The sequence below is a fragment of the Gavia stellata genome, chromosome 5 (assembly GCF_030936135.1).
Source record: "Gavia stellata isolate bGavSte3 chromosome 5, bGavSte3.hap2, whole genome shotgun sequence".
In the NCBI taxonomy this organism is placed as follows: domain Eukaryota; kingdom Metazoa; phylum Chordata; class Aves; order Gaviiformes; family Gaviidae; genus Gavia; species Gavia stellata.
In genome coordinates this window covers 1,347,429-1,364,862 of record NC_082598.1, presented here as the reverse complement: position 1 = coordinate 1,364,862, position 17,434 = coordinate 1,347,429, and positions in this window count along the sequence as shown.

Sequence of the window (17,434 nt, the reverse complement as noted above, 5' to 3'; positions counted from 1 at the left end):
AAATTACACTGTTGCTACTGGGTTTGGATTTCTAAGTGGATTTATCGGAGCAGGGACTTTGCTCATTTATTTTATAGCTCTCCTTGTCTGTGGAATAATTATAGTTTTGAAGTTTTTCTCCTTCCCTTTTTCTCCCTTTATGTATCCCCCTTAAAAAATACTGGCTGATATTCTGGGGAGTGAGGTCAGACACTGCTTACCAAGCCCTTTTGGGGTACCTCTCCTGAGCAGCCTGCGAATGCAGCACAGTTTACAGGACAAGGTACATTGCAGAAGACCCATTTAGACCATCTCTAACCCCAAAATAGACCAAATAACCCCCCAATCACACCCCAGTGTAATTGTTCATTTCTGAAGAAACTTGGTCTGTTGATCTGTTTTAGGAAGCAACTGGCCCTTTGCTGCCTGTTACTACTGGGTGCTGCGTTCTTCTCCTGCTGTAGCGTCTCCAAAAGGTGGATGGGAAGGAGAGCCCCTTGACTTGTCTGTCTAGGTGAACTGGTCTGTCACATAAACACTGCTTGGCCACACAGACTCCCCAGCTCCTTAAATGTCTAAGCTTTTCTTAAAAATCTATAGTTTCCACACATAGTGCTATGAGGCACCCTGTGACTTGGTGAGGAGCTTTACTAGTCCCATGACAGGGGGAAAAACCTCCTTTAACTCTTCCCACTGTCCTCAGCCTCATCGCCCACCCTTCTCCCCATCTGCATGCCCTGAACTGCTGCCCAGAACACTTTCTTCTGTGACTTGTTTCTGGAGCCTCCAGAAAACGAGCCAAAGGCTTGCCTGGTTTTTGTTGTTGTTGCTGCTGTTTTTGCCTGAGGCTGGAGCACAATCCCATGAAACAGAAGCCCAGGCTCCCAGGAATGCATTGCATTACGACACTCTGCCGCAGAGACTTAGACTATTTACATAATAGATCAGAAAGCCCGGCCAATTAGCTGACAAAGGAAAGGGCGTGCTAGCAGGGCACTCAGAGTTCACCCTAATTAAGAGCAAGCCATTAGAGAGCTTGCCTCAAAATGTGAGCTAAGGAGGAAGATGAGCACGGGGAGAAGGCAATGATAACTGCAAGCAGCCCTTTCCAAGCACATATAGGGATGTATCCTCCTCAGCCACGGTCCCCAGGGCTGGATATTCCCACAGCTCAGCAGTGTGGATGGGGAAACTGAGGCAGTTCGTTTGCTTGGGGTGAGAGCAATGAGTTGACCAGCACCCCAAGCCCGCTCTGACCCCTGGCTTCTTGTCCCTCACTGATTCCCACCTTGCAGCAAGGTACAACAGGGTTCATCTTTGGTGTCATGCTTGGATTTGACATGGGGACATCTGCCCACCTCCTCCTGCGAGCACATCGCCACCCCCTCTGCGGCTCTGGCAAAAGGCTCCACTGTCTTCTGCTCAGTGGACAATGGAGAGGCCCACCCACACGCAGGCAGCAGCTGGGCGAGCGGGCGGAGGAAACCTCAGTCCCAATCACTGCCTAATTAAGTTAATTTGCTAATTGTCAGCATTTATTCAGGGGAGGAGCGCCACCTGCTGAACCCACCACACTCCTCCTCTTGCTCCATCCGGACGCTGCAGGTTTCGGGGGCCCACCACCCTGCAAACCCCAACCGCATCGACAGGAAGAGGAAAAACCTGTTGTCTTCCACATCTCCATACTCTGGAGGTCCCCTGGGTGTTTCAGCTGGCCACGGTACCGGGATGTGCTGCATCATGTAACCCTACTATACAAGCCTTGGTGGTCTTCAGTCTCAAAACAACGGAGACTCTTCCTACAGAGTTGGAAGCACAAATTTTCTTTCAAGACTGATAGCTCATCAGTGTGATGAGTTATTGCTTGTCAGCTGAGCTGTGCTGATAGTGTGTGTCTTCCTAGTCAACACCAGAAGAAAAAAAAAAAATCTTAAAGCATTTTCCTTTTCCTTCTGTCCACTCCACAGTCCTTCATGAGGCTTTAATAAGAAGTATTTTGCTTTTTGGTTGAAGTATATAAGAGCAGCACATGATCGGTTACAGTTGTTCTGCTCACAGGTGGTAACTTCCACAAATGTTGTAATTCCATTGCTTATGATCCTCTGCCTAAACCCCAAGTATCCCCACACGGGGAGCTTGAATTTCCAACCTACATGTCAATCTACCCGGACTCTGGCCACCAAAAACTGTAAGGCTGGCTTGCAAGTCCTGAGATTATCTTAAGAATTACTGGGTTTAGGTCCCTTTTATTTATCTGCCAGCTTTTGAGCCTGCAGAATGCTTTTGATTTCATATTTCTCAGCTTTGCATTACAATCACAAGGGGTAGAATCTTTTTTTCTTTTTCTTTTGATGTTGAACAAAACCTGAGATTCTTCACGCAATCTCCTGAACCCAGCAGCTGGGATTTTATGGAAAGAACATTGACAACTGCAAGATGTCCAATAAAATCATAAAAGTTGGCAGCACTGGGGGTTTACTCCCCTCCTTTATTGCTGGTCCACAGGACAAGTTAATTGGTGTGATCCAGCTGCTGGCTGGTTTTAGGACAGATCCTTAAAAGCACTTATAATTGCCAGGGCTTGGAGTCCTCCTGGCTAACCACAGACACCTAATAGAGGTGTCTAAGTTATAAGCCTGTTTGCTCTGACTGCTTTTTTAGGGCAGATTCTCCCATTCTGTAACAGGTAGAACAGATCAGCTTTGAAGGTGCGCACCTCTATTCTCTTGCTAAAGAAAAAAACAAACTGCAGTGGCCCTTTCTTAACCCATACCACAGTGAAGGTTCAGCCCCGTAAGTCTTTGTAAAAGCTGGCCTCTAAGACAGTATGTCAGCCCCTTCTGGGGCCTCATGTTTTGCACAGATCACCCTCATTAGCAAGGGAAAGTGGAATAAATGGAACAGGCTGCACTCCTGGCGCGATTTTTTTGGTTCCCCTTGGAAGTCCCACGATCCAAACAGATCCTTCCAAGCAGCCTAGTTCGTGACCGCTGAGGATTATAAAAGGGCCAGGGATCCAGCATCCCTGCAGCTCATCACTGACAAACAACACTCTCTGGATGGAGCGTTTTCAATGTTTGTTGGGAGCTTTCGGAGAGACTGTTTACAACAACAGCCCTACAATTACCTCCAAATGATGTCCTTTGAAGAAGATGTTCTGGCAACCTTAAGACCAACGCTTCTGAGCTGCTCTATCTATATCAGAAATGTGAAAGTAATCAGGAGTTGTTTGGATCTGGAGACACTGTTGTTGTAAACAGATGTTGCTTTAAAGCATCATGGGCAGATCTTCCTTAACGGTCAGCCAGAGCTGGGCCAGCTTGGAAGAAGAAGGACCCGGCCCAAGATGAACTGATCAGAAAAATTAGAGTCAGGGTTTGAGTTCAATGCTCTTGTGTACTGTGTCAAATCTGATCTAACTGTCCCAAATTTGCGATTCCTAGGCACCAGGGTAGACACAGATCTTATTTCTTTCTGTTGAAACACTGGTGTGAAAAGGTTTGGAGTTTTGGTAAGACAAATATTAGCTAAGCCTGATGGATGCTCACTGAGTGTCTAGATAATCTAGAATAAAGCTGGAGGCAAATGCTTGGTTTTTTCTGAATGGAGGATTTTTCTTACAGGGAGGGAAGAGGACAAGAAAAAACAATCTATCCAGAAGACAGAGCACTGAAGTGAGCCCTCTTCTTCCCAAAGCACCTTAAAGAAAGGAGGACCTTAAAGAAAGATTATACTTCCTTAATTGTTTCTTTTTCTTAGCCTTCACATTTAAACCTTAAAACCAAACTTGGGTAATAATTTAAAAACCTTCTCCATGGCTGCAAGTGATAGAAACTGATCCATGTGAACCAGAGAAGCTGATTCTCCTTCAGCATCGCGAGATTCAAGAGCGCAGCTTGGGGGGGGGCAGGCGGTGCCCAGAAATCACAGGAACTGTCCCCTTGGAGGGAGGGTGGAGACCTGGGCTCCAAGAGGATTCCTACCAGCTCTCTGGGTGACCCTGGAGAAGTCACCAAGACCACAGCCATCCTATCTAGAGGTTCACCATCAGCTCCTCCAGTTAGGAATCCCATTGCTGAGAAAGGCAGGAACACTGGAACATGATTCACACCATTTCTCTCCTCCGGAAGGACCCTGGGGCAAGCCCTTGGCTCATTTGCTTACTTGTGTATGGGCTGTAAATGATGCCTTAATCTAGACAAGAATCTCTGTTGTTTGGTTCCCACCCTGGAGGGGTAGGTAATGCTGTTCCTCTACTTGGGCAGAGCAAGAGCTTATCCTTCACACTTGCTTTCATAGCACACAGTTTGATCCTGTTTAGTGCAGCTGCATCTAATCTCAGGTGGGTAGAGGTCTGGAGGTTTGTTTTGCCAGGAAAAAGGGTCTCATGGGAGGGGAAAAAAAAAAAAAAAGGAAAAAAAAAGCATTGACAACACTCCCCCCCACCAAAAGAAGGCTTCCTTCTGCCTGCAACATTCATCTCACCATGATGAGATGCTGAGTTTTTCCTTGAACAGCTTTGCCCTCCTCCAATTCTAGGGGAATGACACAAATGTGATTCATGGGTCAGGACACTAAGGCGACTGTAAGGATATGCTGCCGAATTAAAGGGGCTAAGGCAAGGGGACCAATGGGAGGGAGGCCACGAGCTGATGTAATGTCTGGGTAGCTCAAACCAGCTCCTCAATCTCTGTTATTAGGTAAAGACAGGCTGTCCCTGGAGAACACACAAGCTCCGTTCCCCCTCTCCGAAGCCCTCTGCACGGTCACGTTAGGGACATGCCCTTTGCACTCTCACCTACGAGCTCCCGGCACACACGAGCATCCTCCAGCACTCCAGGCTTCTTCCTCCAGCAGCCAGAATAACGCAGCTGCACAATGGGAGCATTGTGCAAACAGGTCCCCCAGCACCACAGCTCCAGCCCCATAATGAAATCTCTCCACCACCTTTTACTGGAGAGAGTATTTGATTGCAGTCAAGTACCCACACCTGGAGGAGGTAGGAGGGGGTGTCAGGGGTGTGGGGAGGGGCTGCCCCCACGTCAGACTGACAGCCCGCTCAGAGCTGCAGCAAAGAAAGGGAAGGGAAGGGAAGGGAAGGGAAGGGAAGGGAAGGGAAGGGAAGGGGAGGGGAGGGGAGGGGAGGGGAGGGGAGGGGAGGGGGGTTCAAGGCAGGGTGGAGAGGCACTGGCACAGTTTTGCAGTGTGACGAGCTTGTGCAGTCTCAGCAGTAGCAAGAATCCCCTGGTGCTCTCTCCCCATCTAACGCACACGATTCAGATACTGAGAGAAAACCCAAACAAACAAAAAAGAAAAAAAAACCAACACCACCAAGAAGGTCTAGAGAGATTAAAAGTGGGGAAAAGTCTGCACTGCACAGAGCCATGAAATGATGCTAACTCAGGTCCTCTCTCTGCAGCTCCGATGCACTGACGGAGGCAGTCCTTTGTGCCTAGATATGAAGAGGTTAAGTTGTCCTCCATGGAGGAGGGAATGACACCAAATCTATTTGCTGGCCATAGCTGGGCTCCTCAGGTAGTGTGTCCACCTGCAAGGGTAGGAGAATCGTGTTCGATGGGCACCCGCTGGCAGCAGCTTCCTAATTCAGAGGGGCAGACTTGACTGCACAAGGTCTCCCTGGTTGGAGGCCCTTTGCTGGTGTGTGCAGATGTGCTCCTCGGGCTCCATGTGCCCCGCTGGGCTCCCCAGGGCCACCTCTAGCTCAGGACATGGGGACAGGGCCAGCACTGCAGGGGGGAGGGAGATCAGGACAGGTAATGTGGAGTGTCTTTGGTAGCAAAAGACAGAGGTTCAGTTCAGTCTGGGTGGGGTTGCGGTGTGTGGGACAAAAATGGGGCCACAGAGGATGGAGGTAGATGAAGATGGAGGTAGGTGAAGGCTGGCTTCGAGAATGGGGCTGGTAGGATACTTGGAGAGATAAGGAGACATAGGGCTGGAGTCCTCATTTATGGGGTGAGGTTTGTAGTTGAGCAGCAAACGTAAGCAAATGAATGGGTTCAGGGTCCCTACTGATGATGTGAGGGATGTGGGTAAATGAAGTTTTGGGAACAGCCCCTCTGATGATAGCACAGAAGAAGGGGGCTGTTGAGCATACTGATCTTCTCACTGCCTCTTTGGGACAGTCCTGGTGGGCTAGTTTGGAAGTTGTGTGAATGAGGACGGAGCCAAAACAGGTAAACCTGATGGGAATTACACCACGGAGAAGCTTGGGTCAATGGGGAGGGCAGAATGAGGCCCCGTGGATAAAAAAGAAACAGGTGAGTCCTGCATGAGAGCAATTCTGCGTGGAGCACGGATGCTGGCATTTGTTACAAAACACCAGAAACAAGTTGAATTCCCCAAACAGTGTTTATGGGAATGAGCTCTTCTTTTCTGGGGGTTTTGTTTTGTTTTGCTCAAGTCCGTCTGTCACATCTTGCACATTTCATTATTTAGGAATTTTTGATTTCAGAAGATAAAGTAGTCCCAGAGGAATATTTTCAGGGAGATTATTTTAACAAGCACTTTTGTACCAGGAAATCAGTGAGTTTAACCTAACAAGCAACTACCAGGCCAGGGGGACAAATAAATCTAGTTCCCACCTATTAATTTTACAGCCTACATAAAGCAGTGTTGAAGTCAAAAGTATATGTGACCCAAAAAGACATTGCTCATTTTGACACATATATAGCTTGCCCCCTGCCTGAACCCTGTCCCTTAGCCTAAATCCAGGAAGCGGGCTCCCTTTTGTAACGGATCATAGTCCTGTGTGTCAGGAATGTGTTCTACCTTAAACCAAATGTCAGCCTTTCTCAGGGAAGGGATAAGCTGATAGAGATGTTCGCCCCAAACAGGGATAGTTTTCCTGTTTTGCATTGTGTGAGATGTATTTGTTTTATTGCACCACTCTGTGATTCAATCCAGCCAAGCCCACGCAGGAAATATTGGGATTTTGTCTTGCCAAGTTGACATCTGAAAAGAGCAAGCAGGCGAATGCTTCCACTTTAGGAGTATTTGTAATGGGTTACTGAACTATTAGACATGTGAAGGGAAAAACGCACCTCAAAGAAACAACCGCATCCCGTGGATGGAAGTGACCTGGATAATGCAGAAACGCCGCTGACTTTCATCTTTGGAGGGGAATGCAGTGGTATGCAGCGAGAAAAAGAAAACAGAGCTTTCGGCACACACATAAGTTAAAAATAAAGCACAGAGTCCGAATGAAGAGGGTGATTAACCAATGGAGTAAATGAGAAGGGAAAGTGATGGATTATCCACCACTTGAAGCATCTTGAAGCGAGGGCTGGATGCCTTTGTGCAAGACGTGCTGCCCTCCAGCATGAGGCACCAGGCTCCAGGCAGGCTACAACGGAACGCAGATTTTTTAGCCTGTGTTGCCAATGCACAAGTGGAGGATTTAGCTCCAGTTATCCTGTCTACAACCGTATCACGGGAGGATGTGAAGCAGGTGGCAAGAAACATTTGATGCCAATTCATAATTAACCGTATTAGCCAGAAAACTTAAGCTGTCAAAGGAGAAACACAAGCAGTGAGATAGTTCATTCTGTAATCCCAGTGAAAGGAGGTTTTTGGCTAAAACATTCAAGCCCTGAGTCTCTTCCTTGATTTCAGCCAGCTTGGGGTCAGGCCGTCATTGTTTGAAGGCTTTCAGAGCTCTTTGCAAGTAGGAAGCAGCTCAGTTGGGTGAGAAGAGATGCCTCATCAGGGGGAATGTCATTCACTCAGGCAAAAATGAGCCCCATCAGCTCCGTATCCGATATCCCAAAGGTTTTTAGTTACATTGCAATGGAGGCAGGTCCAGCAGTGTTTCCTAATTAAACCCTGATGCATCAGAGATGATATTTTAATGGTGGACGATGAGAGCCTTTACATTACACATACATATGTGCAATTTCTTTTAAATACATTTCTAGCAATTTTTGAAGCCGAAACCAAATGCATTACAGAAAGCATCTACTGTTAGGTGGTTCTACAGAGAGGATCAGAAATTCTTGAGGCTGAGTGGATCCAGCCCCTTGGGAGCGCAGGGACAGGGTATGTCTGAATTCTGACCCACCTCTGGAGCTGGAGTGGTTGCATTGAGGGCATCTACATGAGATCTGGGGGGTCCTGAGAGTAAACCCCCAGCTGAGTAGGGTTCATTGGACACAGACCTAATGGCTGGGGGCTCCTGGGAGCCTCATCTTGATTTGGAAACGTCTTTGGGTCACAACAAAATGCACAGGAAGGAGCAAAGTACCTCCATGCTGAGGCTGGGCACTTGCCCGCATCTGCAGAAAGCAATTCCATGGGCACTTGATGATCTTTGCAGGCCAAAATACAAGCCCTGAAAAAATATTGACGCCTCCAGTACATCCTGTGAGTGAAGAGCCCAAAATCTATTCAAAGTCCCGTTTTAGATGCCGAGGCAGACACTCTGGGGCTTGGCAGCTTCTTCAAAGTCACACAGAGGCAAAGTGAGTCACAGCCTGAAGACCTAGTCCTGGGATCATCCTTTCTTTCCCTCTCATGCTTCTCATCCTCTGCTCAGCTGCCTTCCTTCGGCAATAATAGCAGCAACTGTCTTGGATTCAGGGAAAGCAGATGGACTCCACCCTGCAGATGGCCCCCAGAAATTTTCAGAAATACTTGTTTTCTGTAATTTTGTTTACTTAATTTTTTCCATAGTTTATCACGATAGGAGAGGGCAAGACTGGGGAGTTACTTGTTTTCTTTTTAGGTTTTGTCTTCTTAAGCTTTGGGATGTTGAGTTATTGTATGGCTTTACCTAAAGCCTTTTCTCCAGTTCAGAGAAGTACACTGCGGTGCTGATGGATGTGGCGCTAAGCTTCCAATTATCCTGTCTACCTCAGCGTTTTAATTACTCCATAATTTCAGTGTCATCCCCCCTCCCTTTTTTCTCTGTATTTCAGCACTTGCAAAGCGCTCAGGTTCCCCATGCTTTGGCATCACCAAAGCCACCCGTCCCCAGAGCTCTTTTGCTGGACCTGGAGCTGTCTGTGCTTCCAGTCAGGTGCAGGTGTAGGTTGGCCTCAGAGTGATCTGGAAAGGGAAAAACCAAGGCTTGGGAAAGCATCTCCTCATGGGACCAAACCCTGACCAGACACTGAGAAAGATCCCAAACTTGGCTCCTCCTGAGCAGAATGCGGACATTTTCAGTCCAAGGGGAGGTCCCCAAAGCTGTCACTCACCTGCCCTTGCTGCATTGGTTTTCCAGATGAGATGTACATTCATGCAGTTGTGCTATATGCACTTTTCCAGTCTCTAAGACAGTAAAGGAGCTTCTAGGGCAGTAGAGTTATTGGTTTGGGGACTTTTGGTTTCTTTCCACTTGAAGATTTCAGTCTCTATTAAAAACAAACAAAAACCAAACCAAAAAGCCAAAACCCCAAACCTTGACTTTTTTTATTTTTAACAGAAGAGTTTGGTTTGAAAACCAAAGGCAGGATTGGTTTTGGTAGAAAAAGAATCTAGTTTTTGAAAACAGCAAAGCATTTCTTTTAGTTTCTGAAATGAAAGCCAAACCACAGCCCAAACACTTCTATTGGGAAAAGGTCATTGCCATATTTATTTTTCGTGCAGATGCATGGGTGAAATATCCCCCCTTTCCCCAAGCAGTTACAAAAACAGAGCTCTAAACCCAGCTGTTGTTCATGTCCACAGCTTTCTTCTGTTGCCTCCTTTTCCTCCTCGGCTCTGCACTGATCTCATTATCAGCCCTCCTTGTCCTACCCATCATCTGGGATGGTGCCTCCTGTACATCTATCCTGTCTTCCTTCAGCTGTCTGCAGTTCTGTGGGAAACCCACTTCTGTCCCGTGAAATTGATCCCCTGCTGTCCGATCATCTTGGTATCCCCGTGCCTTCCGCTTTCATACGGATGTGCCATTTCTTCTGCCAGCTGCAAAAGAGAGTGGATACCCCTAAAGTCCCCTGCTCTGTCTCATGAAGGGCTCTCCCTTCAAAGGGTTTAAATTATGGGAAGAAAAAAATCTATTGAGATCTGTCATGTAAGGAATTGCTACCTCTGGCTGAAGAAATCCCAGACCCAGAAATGGCTGTAGGCAGCCAGGGATTTCTGCCCTGCTCTTTTTCTACCCCAATGCTGGAAGGAAAATAAACTCACTGAGTGTCTCCTTGCATAGCTCTCCCCCAAGTCACAGTGGAGCCAGCACCACAGAGTCTTTCAAGGGTATGTCTTCAATGGCAGCTTGGGCTCCTTTCCCCACCTACACGCTTCAGATTTTCAGTTTATTTTTAAGTTTGCTATGTTAGGTGCAGCTGAGGTCAGAAATCACCCCAGGACTGGGAGCACTAAGCTCTATTTCATATTCTAGGATAACACTACACAGATGCACAAGGCTGGGGGACATCTAGCACCCACTGCTTCTAAACTCCTGCTCTTCTGGAGTGTGAGTGGGGATGTCTGAGGCCAGCACAGGTCATTGCACTGGTGAGCACAGACCAGCCTGCAGAGGTGGTTTGCAGTGTCTGGCTCTCTCAGCCCACGATCACAACACTCAGGGTGCAGATGCGGAGGATGTGGGACCTCTGTACATCCACCTCCATGCATTTCCCCAAGATAATCCCTGTCTCTTTTAGGGCAAAACAGCATAAAAACGCTGCAAAAACACAACACGCGGTGTCACGCTGGACCACGATGCTGCAGAGGTTGGATGAGGACCTTCCTCTCCCCTCAGCGTGAGAGGAAATTCTCCCCCATGCTGCCCTCAGGTTCCCCCCCCCCCCCCCGAGGAATTGTGCCTCGGTTTATTTTTAGATACACACAGAAATAAACACCTCTGTCCCCTCGCCACTGTGATTAGCAGAGACATTGTGATGATAATGATTATTTGAGTTTCCTCAAATGAAGCAAGTATTCAATTATATTTTCATTCTTTGGAATGAAACTTAACCCCGTTTGTTTTCCGATAAGGCCATATGGAGAGAGGACACAGCTGGTATTTTATCCAAATTAATATGTGTCCTGGCCTGAAAACAGGTTGTGTTTGTAATGAGCTCAATCTTCATATAATAACACTGTTGAAACAATAAACGTCACTTCGGCTCCAATTTGGTGTCTGGACTGCGAGGCATAAAAACAGTTCTGCTCTAAACTGTCAGGGTGAAGGCTGGATAAACTCGAGAAAGTTCAGGTCAGGTGAAATTTCACACACGGAGACTATTATTGGAGCGAGCAGGCTGGAGGAGCTATTATGGGGAGCATGTGCATCGCTTCTCTCCCCACAGACCGAAGTCAGAGCCGCTTCACTGGTGACACATCCCTGCACGGCTGCATCCGAGACACCCGTGACCGCTGGAGGAAAGCACTACTTGAGTGCAGATGGCTCATTCTCCACCAGCCCTGGGAAATGCAAGGTGCTGTGGGAGTGACAGTGATCTGGGGCCGTGCTCAGCCATTCACCGGCGTGCTGCTGTCAGAGGTTTTTTGGAGGGCTGCTCCATGGTGGATTGCTGCTGGTGCATGGGTCCAGGGCTTGTGGGCACTGGGCACTGCAGGAAACTCTCTGGGTAAAATCCTCCACTCTCTGAAATGCGGTCACTCCTGAGCTGAAACATCACGACTTTTAGTCTGAAAAAGCCTTGGAAAGAGGCAGGGGGAGGCAGAGGGGTTCGCTCCTGTGGGGCAGATGAGCAAAGCAGCAGAGGTGGGATGAGCCATGTGAAGGGGTGGCAAAGCGGATGAAGTCAAACCCCATTGCTTGCCAGAAGTCTGGCATGAACATAGTGGCTAGTCTGGTCATGAGCATAGTAGTCATTGCAGTTTCTTGTGGTCCATTCCCACGACCACCAGATTTTCTCCTTCACAGAGGGGCAAAATCATTATGCACACCTACTCCAAGGTTAATCGATGGCTTTCAGTGGCCCAGGATGCAGTCAAGCCTGTTACATGTGTGAAGCCTTTCTATAAGCAACTAAAATATCCTCAGTGAACCACGAGTGACTAAATCTGCATAGGACCTAGAGCCCAATACTTGCCCTATCCCCTTTCTTTCAGCCTGTGAAACACATGTTGAACTTTTACCTAATGAAGACAGTTCTCGCTATCTCACAAGTCTGTTTTTCTATGCTAGGGAAATTCTACTTATTGGTTCCATACAAGAAGCCATGGAGAGCCTCATCGAAGACAGAGATGAGTAGCTGCTGCTTAGATCACATACAAGCCCTGCCAAAACCCGCAGACTAGGTGTTCCTCCAACAGCCTTCCTGCCAAGGCTGGATTTGATCAACATTTTTATATATAGCAGGTCAAGCACTCAGAAAAGATGTCCAGAAGTGGGAGTATAGGGTATCTATGCTCATCAGTGCTTAGACCACTTACCCAAGGAAGTGGGATCCTTGAGCTGAGTCTCTTTTCCAAGGGCTTGAATACATCTCCCACGTCCCGTGTGTTGTGACATGAAGAGAGCTGTGAGATAAGACAAAAATAATCTCAAATTTATCCTCTGTGTGTGGGAAGTAACATGTTCACTGGGCCCCGCAAGTGTGGATTTGCAAGATTGCATCAGGGTCCCAAGCTGCAATATTGGGAGCTAAGTTGTCTTGAGGGATTGCTCAGTTCATGCTTGGTTGTGGGTACATCATAGTTTGCAAGAAATATTGGGAGTCTGGTCCAAAAGGCTTGGAGGTCATCAACAAGCCCCTGCTGCAATTTTTCTTTCATCAGATGTTAAACACATATGGGAGAACCCGGATCTTCCTCATTTACTTTGCAGATACTCTGGGACGCCAAATGCCGTAGGATCTGTATCTCTAGAAGTATCTGCTTTTTACCTCTGACCAATACATCGCTATGCATTGCACAGAAAGGTCAAAGTAATTCCCCCACCCACATTTAAGCCCATTGGCCTTGCTCCTGCTTATTGATACCCACATGGTTCAAACTCTATCCTAAAATTAGTTGGCTCCTGTCCAGTCACTATCCTGGAAAGCTCTTCTGCTCTGCATGCCTGTGCTCATGTGAAAAGTGAAGCCCTTGGAATAAGAGTTCAATAAAAATAAAGAATTCCCAGAGATTTCTAGCACCATAAGGAAAGGAGCAGTTTATAGCCCATCCGTGAGCAACTGTGATGCTCTTCTCCATAGTGCTGGGCTTCAGGAAAGGGTGAGGTTGGGCTGCAGCTTTCCCTGAGAATAGAAACCGGCAGGAAGGAACTGAGGAGTGAATGTTTCCTCAGGATCAATATGTGGAGATTCCCTGTCTGGGAAAGGGAGGGGATGCGCAGAGCAGGAGCTGAGATCACCGTGTCCTCGAGGGACAGGTCTCTCCAGGTCTGCACCGACACCGGCGGCGGTTTCCTTCCCATCTCACCAGGCACTGCTACCTTTTTCAGAGCCTTTGCACCTCTAACAGCAAGTACAAGAAGCATGCCCCTGCTCACTGCAGGGGTTTTTTTCAGTTGCTTACCCCTGAGAAAGCACCACGGGCTGTGGACTGTGGAGTCTCTCCTGCACAGATGCCTTTGAACGCATGCTGCCACAAGGACTCACGCAGCACGGAGCCTCTTACCCGAGCATTGGGGTCCCAGGCAAAAAGGGGTGAAGAGCAAAGCTTTAGCTTTCCTTTTCCCATTTACTCTTCAGGGTCTGAGGCTGGAGCTCAGGCACTGCTCTTTGCATGGGTCCAGATTTTTCTGCTTTTAGACCATGTTGTAACAACCCAGATCCTTACCCACATCAGATCCGTACCCACATCTTCATCTTAATGCTGCCCTGGTCTCAGCCCCTGAATCCGATCTCTAATCAAGGTAAAATAGCACAGTAAAGTGGGTGCTTATTGCAAAACAGCAGGACACCCCTCATGTTTAGCACACTTCCCCTGGAAGGTCCCAATGCTGCAGCACAAAAAGTGGTAAATGGCATAATTGTGGGGAAACTGAGGCAGAGGGAGGCTGCATGAGTTACCCAGCAGAGCTAAGCGAGACACCAGCAGTAGCCAGAAGAGAAATCCAGGGCATTCCCATGGCTGCAGAGTGCCATGTGCCTATTTATATCCCTGGTCTTGGTATCCACCCATTTCCTCAAGCCATAACCTCATTGCTGATGGCTGCTAATATAAGCACGCTAAGGCTGCACTTGGCTATCAGGAGCTTCCTTACTCCCGGTACCCACAGCTCTTGAACACTGTTCCCCACTCCGTGGGCTGAGGAGATGGCACTGGCTTTCAAGCCTTTTCAGGGGACCTGGCAGGCTCAGCTTTTTGACCATACTCTCTAGGGCGCTCCACGGGAAACATCCAAAGACTAAAAGTTCAAGGGACAAAACCCAAATCAGGGCAGTACTGGTTCATGGACATTTTGGCTTGGGGTGGGTGACAGAAAACCCCTTTCTCTTTATATTTGTAAGAGAGATGAGAGAGATCTGGCTCCTTTGATGACCAACATTACAGCTTTTGAACCCGTTTCATCATCAGAGATGACCACTAGAAAACTCATGAGAGTATGTCTCATACTTTGCCTTTTTCCCTAGATTATTTGCCATGGAGTAGGACTAGTGAGGATCTTTATGGAGAAGAGGTGATTCTCATCCCAGTTCTGCCTGTTGCTTCTTGTCTGGCTGAGGGTGTACAACTTACCCACACTTTGTCTTCTGCATAAAAGGGGTGATCCCAGATTTTAGCTACTGTCTTTCATCAAATGTGCTGGATGAGCCATTGGATCCCTGTGGTCCCCAGGGAGAACAGGTGACATCAGCTTGCTTAACACCATTGCTTCCTAATTTTGAACATTCCCTGCTACCTGAAATGATCTGTTCAAAGTCTAAAAACTTGTGCTCCTGGCACCTCACAAAGCATTGGTCCTGACCATATATAAACAAGGTCATACATAAATAAGAATAAATTGAGGAGAAAAGAATATGGAGAGGGGAATAGAGAGGGACAAAATGCTGGGAAGATGTACAGACTGAAGATACTGGGAGGAACCTATAGCAGTGGAATGGGAGGAAAACACAGCTAACCATTGGGTGCCAGCATGATGTGTTTTAGCATTTAGCGGTATATACAAAAATGTCCAGCATAAAGCATTTACATATTTCTCCCCATATTCTTTGCTTTTGTGGCACAGAGAGCACAGCAGCATCTCCTCCCTCGTGGCCCTGTGAACCCGACATGGGTAGCCTGGAGAGGGATTCCTTGCCAGGGATGGGGAAGGGGAAACTCTCCCTGTTTGGAGAAGACCACTGCCAGGTGACCACATCCAGGCCTGTCTGGTCCAGGGGTATTGTCCGGGCCAAAAACTTTGCAACGGTTCTTTCTTTTTGCCCCAGGGTGAGTAAACAGCTGGGACCTGTAGTGCCATTTTTATTTCGGTTGTGGGATTGGCCATGTCGCTTGCTTTAAGGCTATTTTTATAACACAACTATAGAAATATGCAGTGCTGACAAGCAGGAATGTTTATTTTTTTAAGTTAAAAAATGTGTGTGTGTGCATATGTCCTTATGTCTCTTGTACTTTGTGTACTGAGTGTTGTCCAGGTGCCATGGTCCAGTGTTCAATCTTCAACTCCTCTCAGCTGGGAAGGGATGCTGCTGAGCATATCAGAGGACATGGTGCAGGGCTTTTTCACTCCACGTACTGCCAAATATTTGGGTTCAAGAGGCTGAAGATGAAAGGAGGAGCCAGTGCTGCTAAGGAGGTCCCTTAATCCAGACTGCCCTGTCCCTCCCAAGAGGGATGGGTTGAGATTTGACTCTCATCTCCTACAGTCCCAGCAGCAACCAGCAAAGGCAGGGGGTCATTTCTGCCCCTCGCACTGCCGTCCCCACTGTGTGGTGTGCCAGTTCCAGCTATCACAGCTCCTCTCCAGAAGGTCCCTTGTGAACGAAGATTCGCCCCCTTTGAAGTATCATTTTACACAGGAATAACATGGGATCCATCCCAGGAGCCATCCATTTGCCAAGACTGGGTTCTTCCTTCCAGCCTCATGCTGTGTAGATGAGTTTGTCCCCAAGCTCACAGAAACCCTCCTGGATATGGAAACATATGTCCCAAACAATGCATTTCTAAGAACGTTCTTTTTTGGGTAGGGCAGATGATAGGTGGCTATTTTGTTTTCCCCCCATGTACTTTCTACTTTTAAGTTAAAAAGAGCTCATTGCTCTTTTTTTTAATGGCTCACCAAGACTGTGAGGAGAATTTCATCTGGCCTTGAAAAACTGGGAGCAACTCTGGCACAACGCCCTGTCTTCTGCCTGCTCATCCCTTTGTGCTACCATGTCTCCTGCAACAAATGGTTTCCTTTGGCTGGGCTGGAACATTCTCCTCGGCTTCCCTTACTTTGGCGATAAGCTGCTTTCTTGAGCATAGAGATGGAGGCAGTTTTCCAAGGATATTTTCTGTTGGGCTGAGCCCCTCTTCAGACACCAAGTGGAGGAATGCGTTTTCAAGAGTCCATTACCCCCAGGGGCTTCCACTGCATTGCTTATGGATAGAGACAGAATAGCTTGGCATGTGTCTGGCAGAAATTTTCTATTGAATATTTTCCCTTTATCCAAAGATAAATAAATAAGAAATAAACTTTTGGTTGAAATGACTGTTTTGGCAAGAAATGTTTGTTTTAACAAAAATGTTCCTGTTTTTGTTATAATCCCCCAATTATTGGGTTTTAGTTACTTACAAAAAATCCATTTTATTTTTTTAATGCAAGCTCAGAAATGTGAAGGTTTTTCTTCTCTCTTCATCTTAATAAATGAGTGTCAACTTTTGCAATTATAAATATCTTTCATAAGGAAGGAGTAATTTCCAAAAAGGCTCTATGAGGTGGCCAGCAAGTGTAGGGCTTGATGTGAAAAAGCTGCCCCTAATAACTATCCTTGCCCTCATCAAAGAGGCCAAAAAAGGTTTTCTTCTAGTCCCTCAAATAAGGTTTTGCTTCAACCCAGAATCCTTCCACTCATCAGTAATACCCTTAACCCTCTCAATAACTGAGAAACCCCTGAAAAGTGACCATCTCTGTTCTTTTTGGTTGAACTCCCAGTCTGCACAGAAGTCAATTCTGAATTTCCTTCCGTCCCTGGAAAGAGGGCAACCTTACTGATGATCACTGTGCTCTTTTCATCACCCTTTCCTACTGGCCTCTGCTCTGATGTGAGCTGTATGGAGCAAGGATTGTCATTCTGTTGTGCTTTTGTACAGAACTGTGCACACTAAGGTCCTCGTTGAAATGACAGAAATCACAACTTTTTGCTGAAAATATTCTTACAGGGTTTAATTCAGGTATATATATTCTTCTGCCCAAGTAAAAGATCTCCATCTCTCTAGCTAAGATGTCCTTTTCCTTCACTCCATGACTTGTTTTGTCCCCATCATGGAGTTGCAACACTCAGCTCTGTGGCTGTTGAACTGGGATCCTTCCAGGTAATCCTGTGAAACGTTACTAGAATGACTACTCTTCTCTTAGGGACGGATGGGGTGG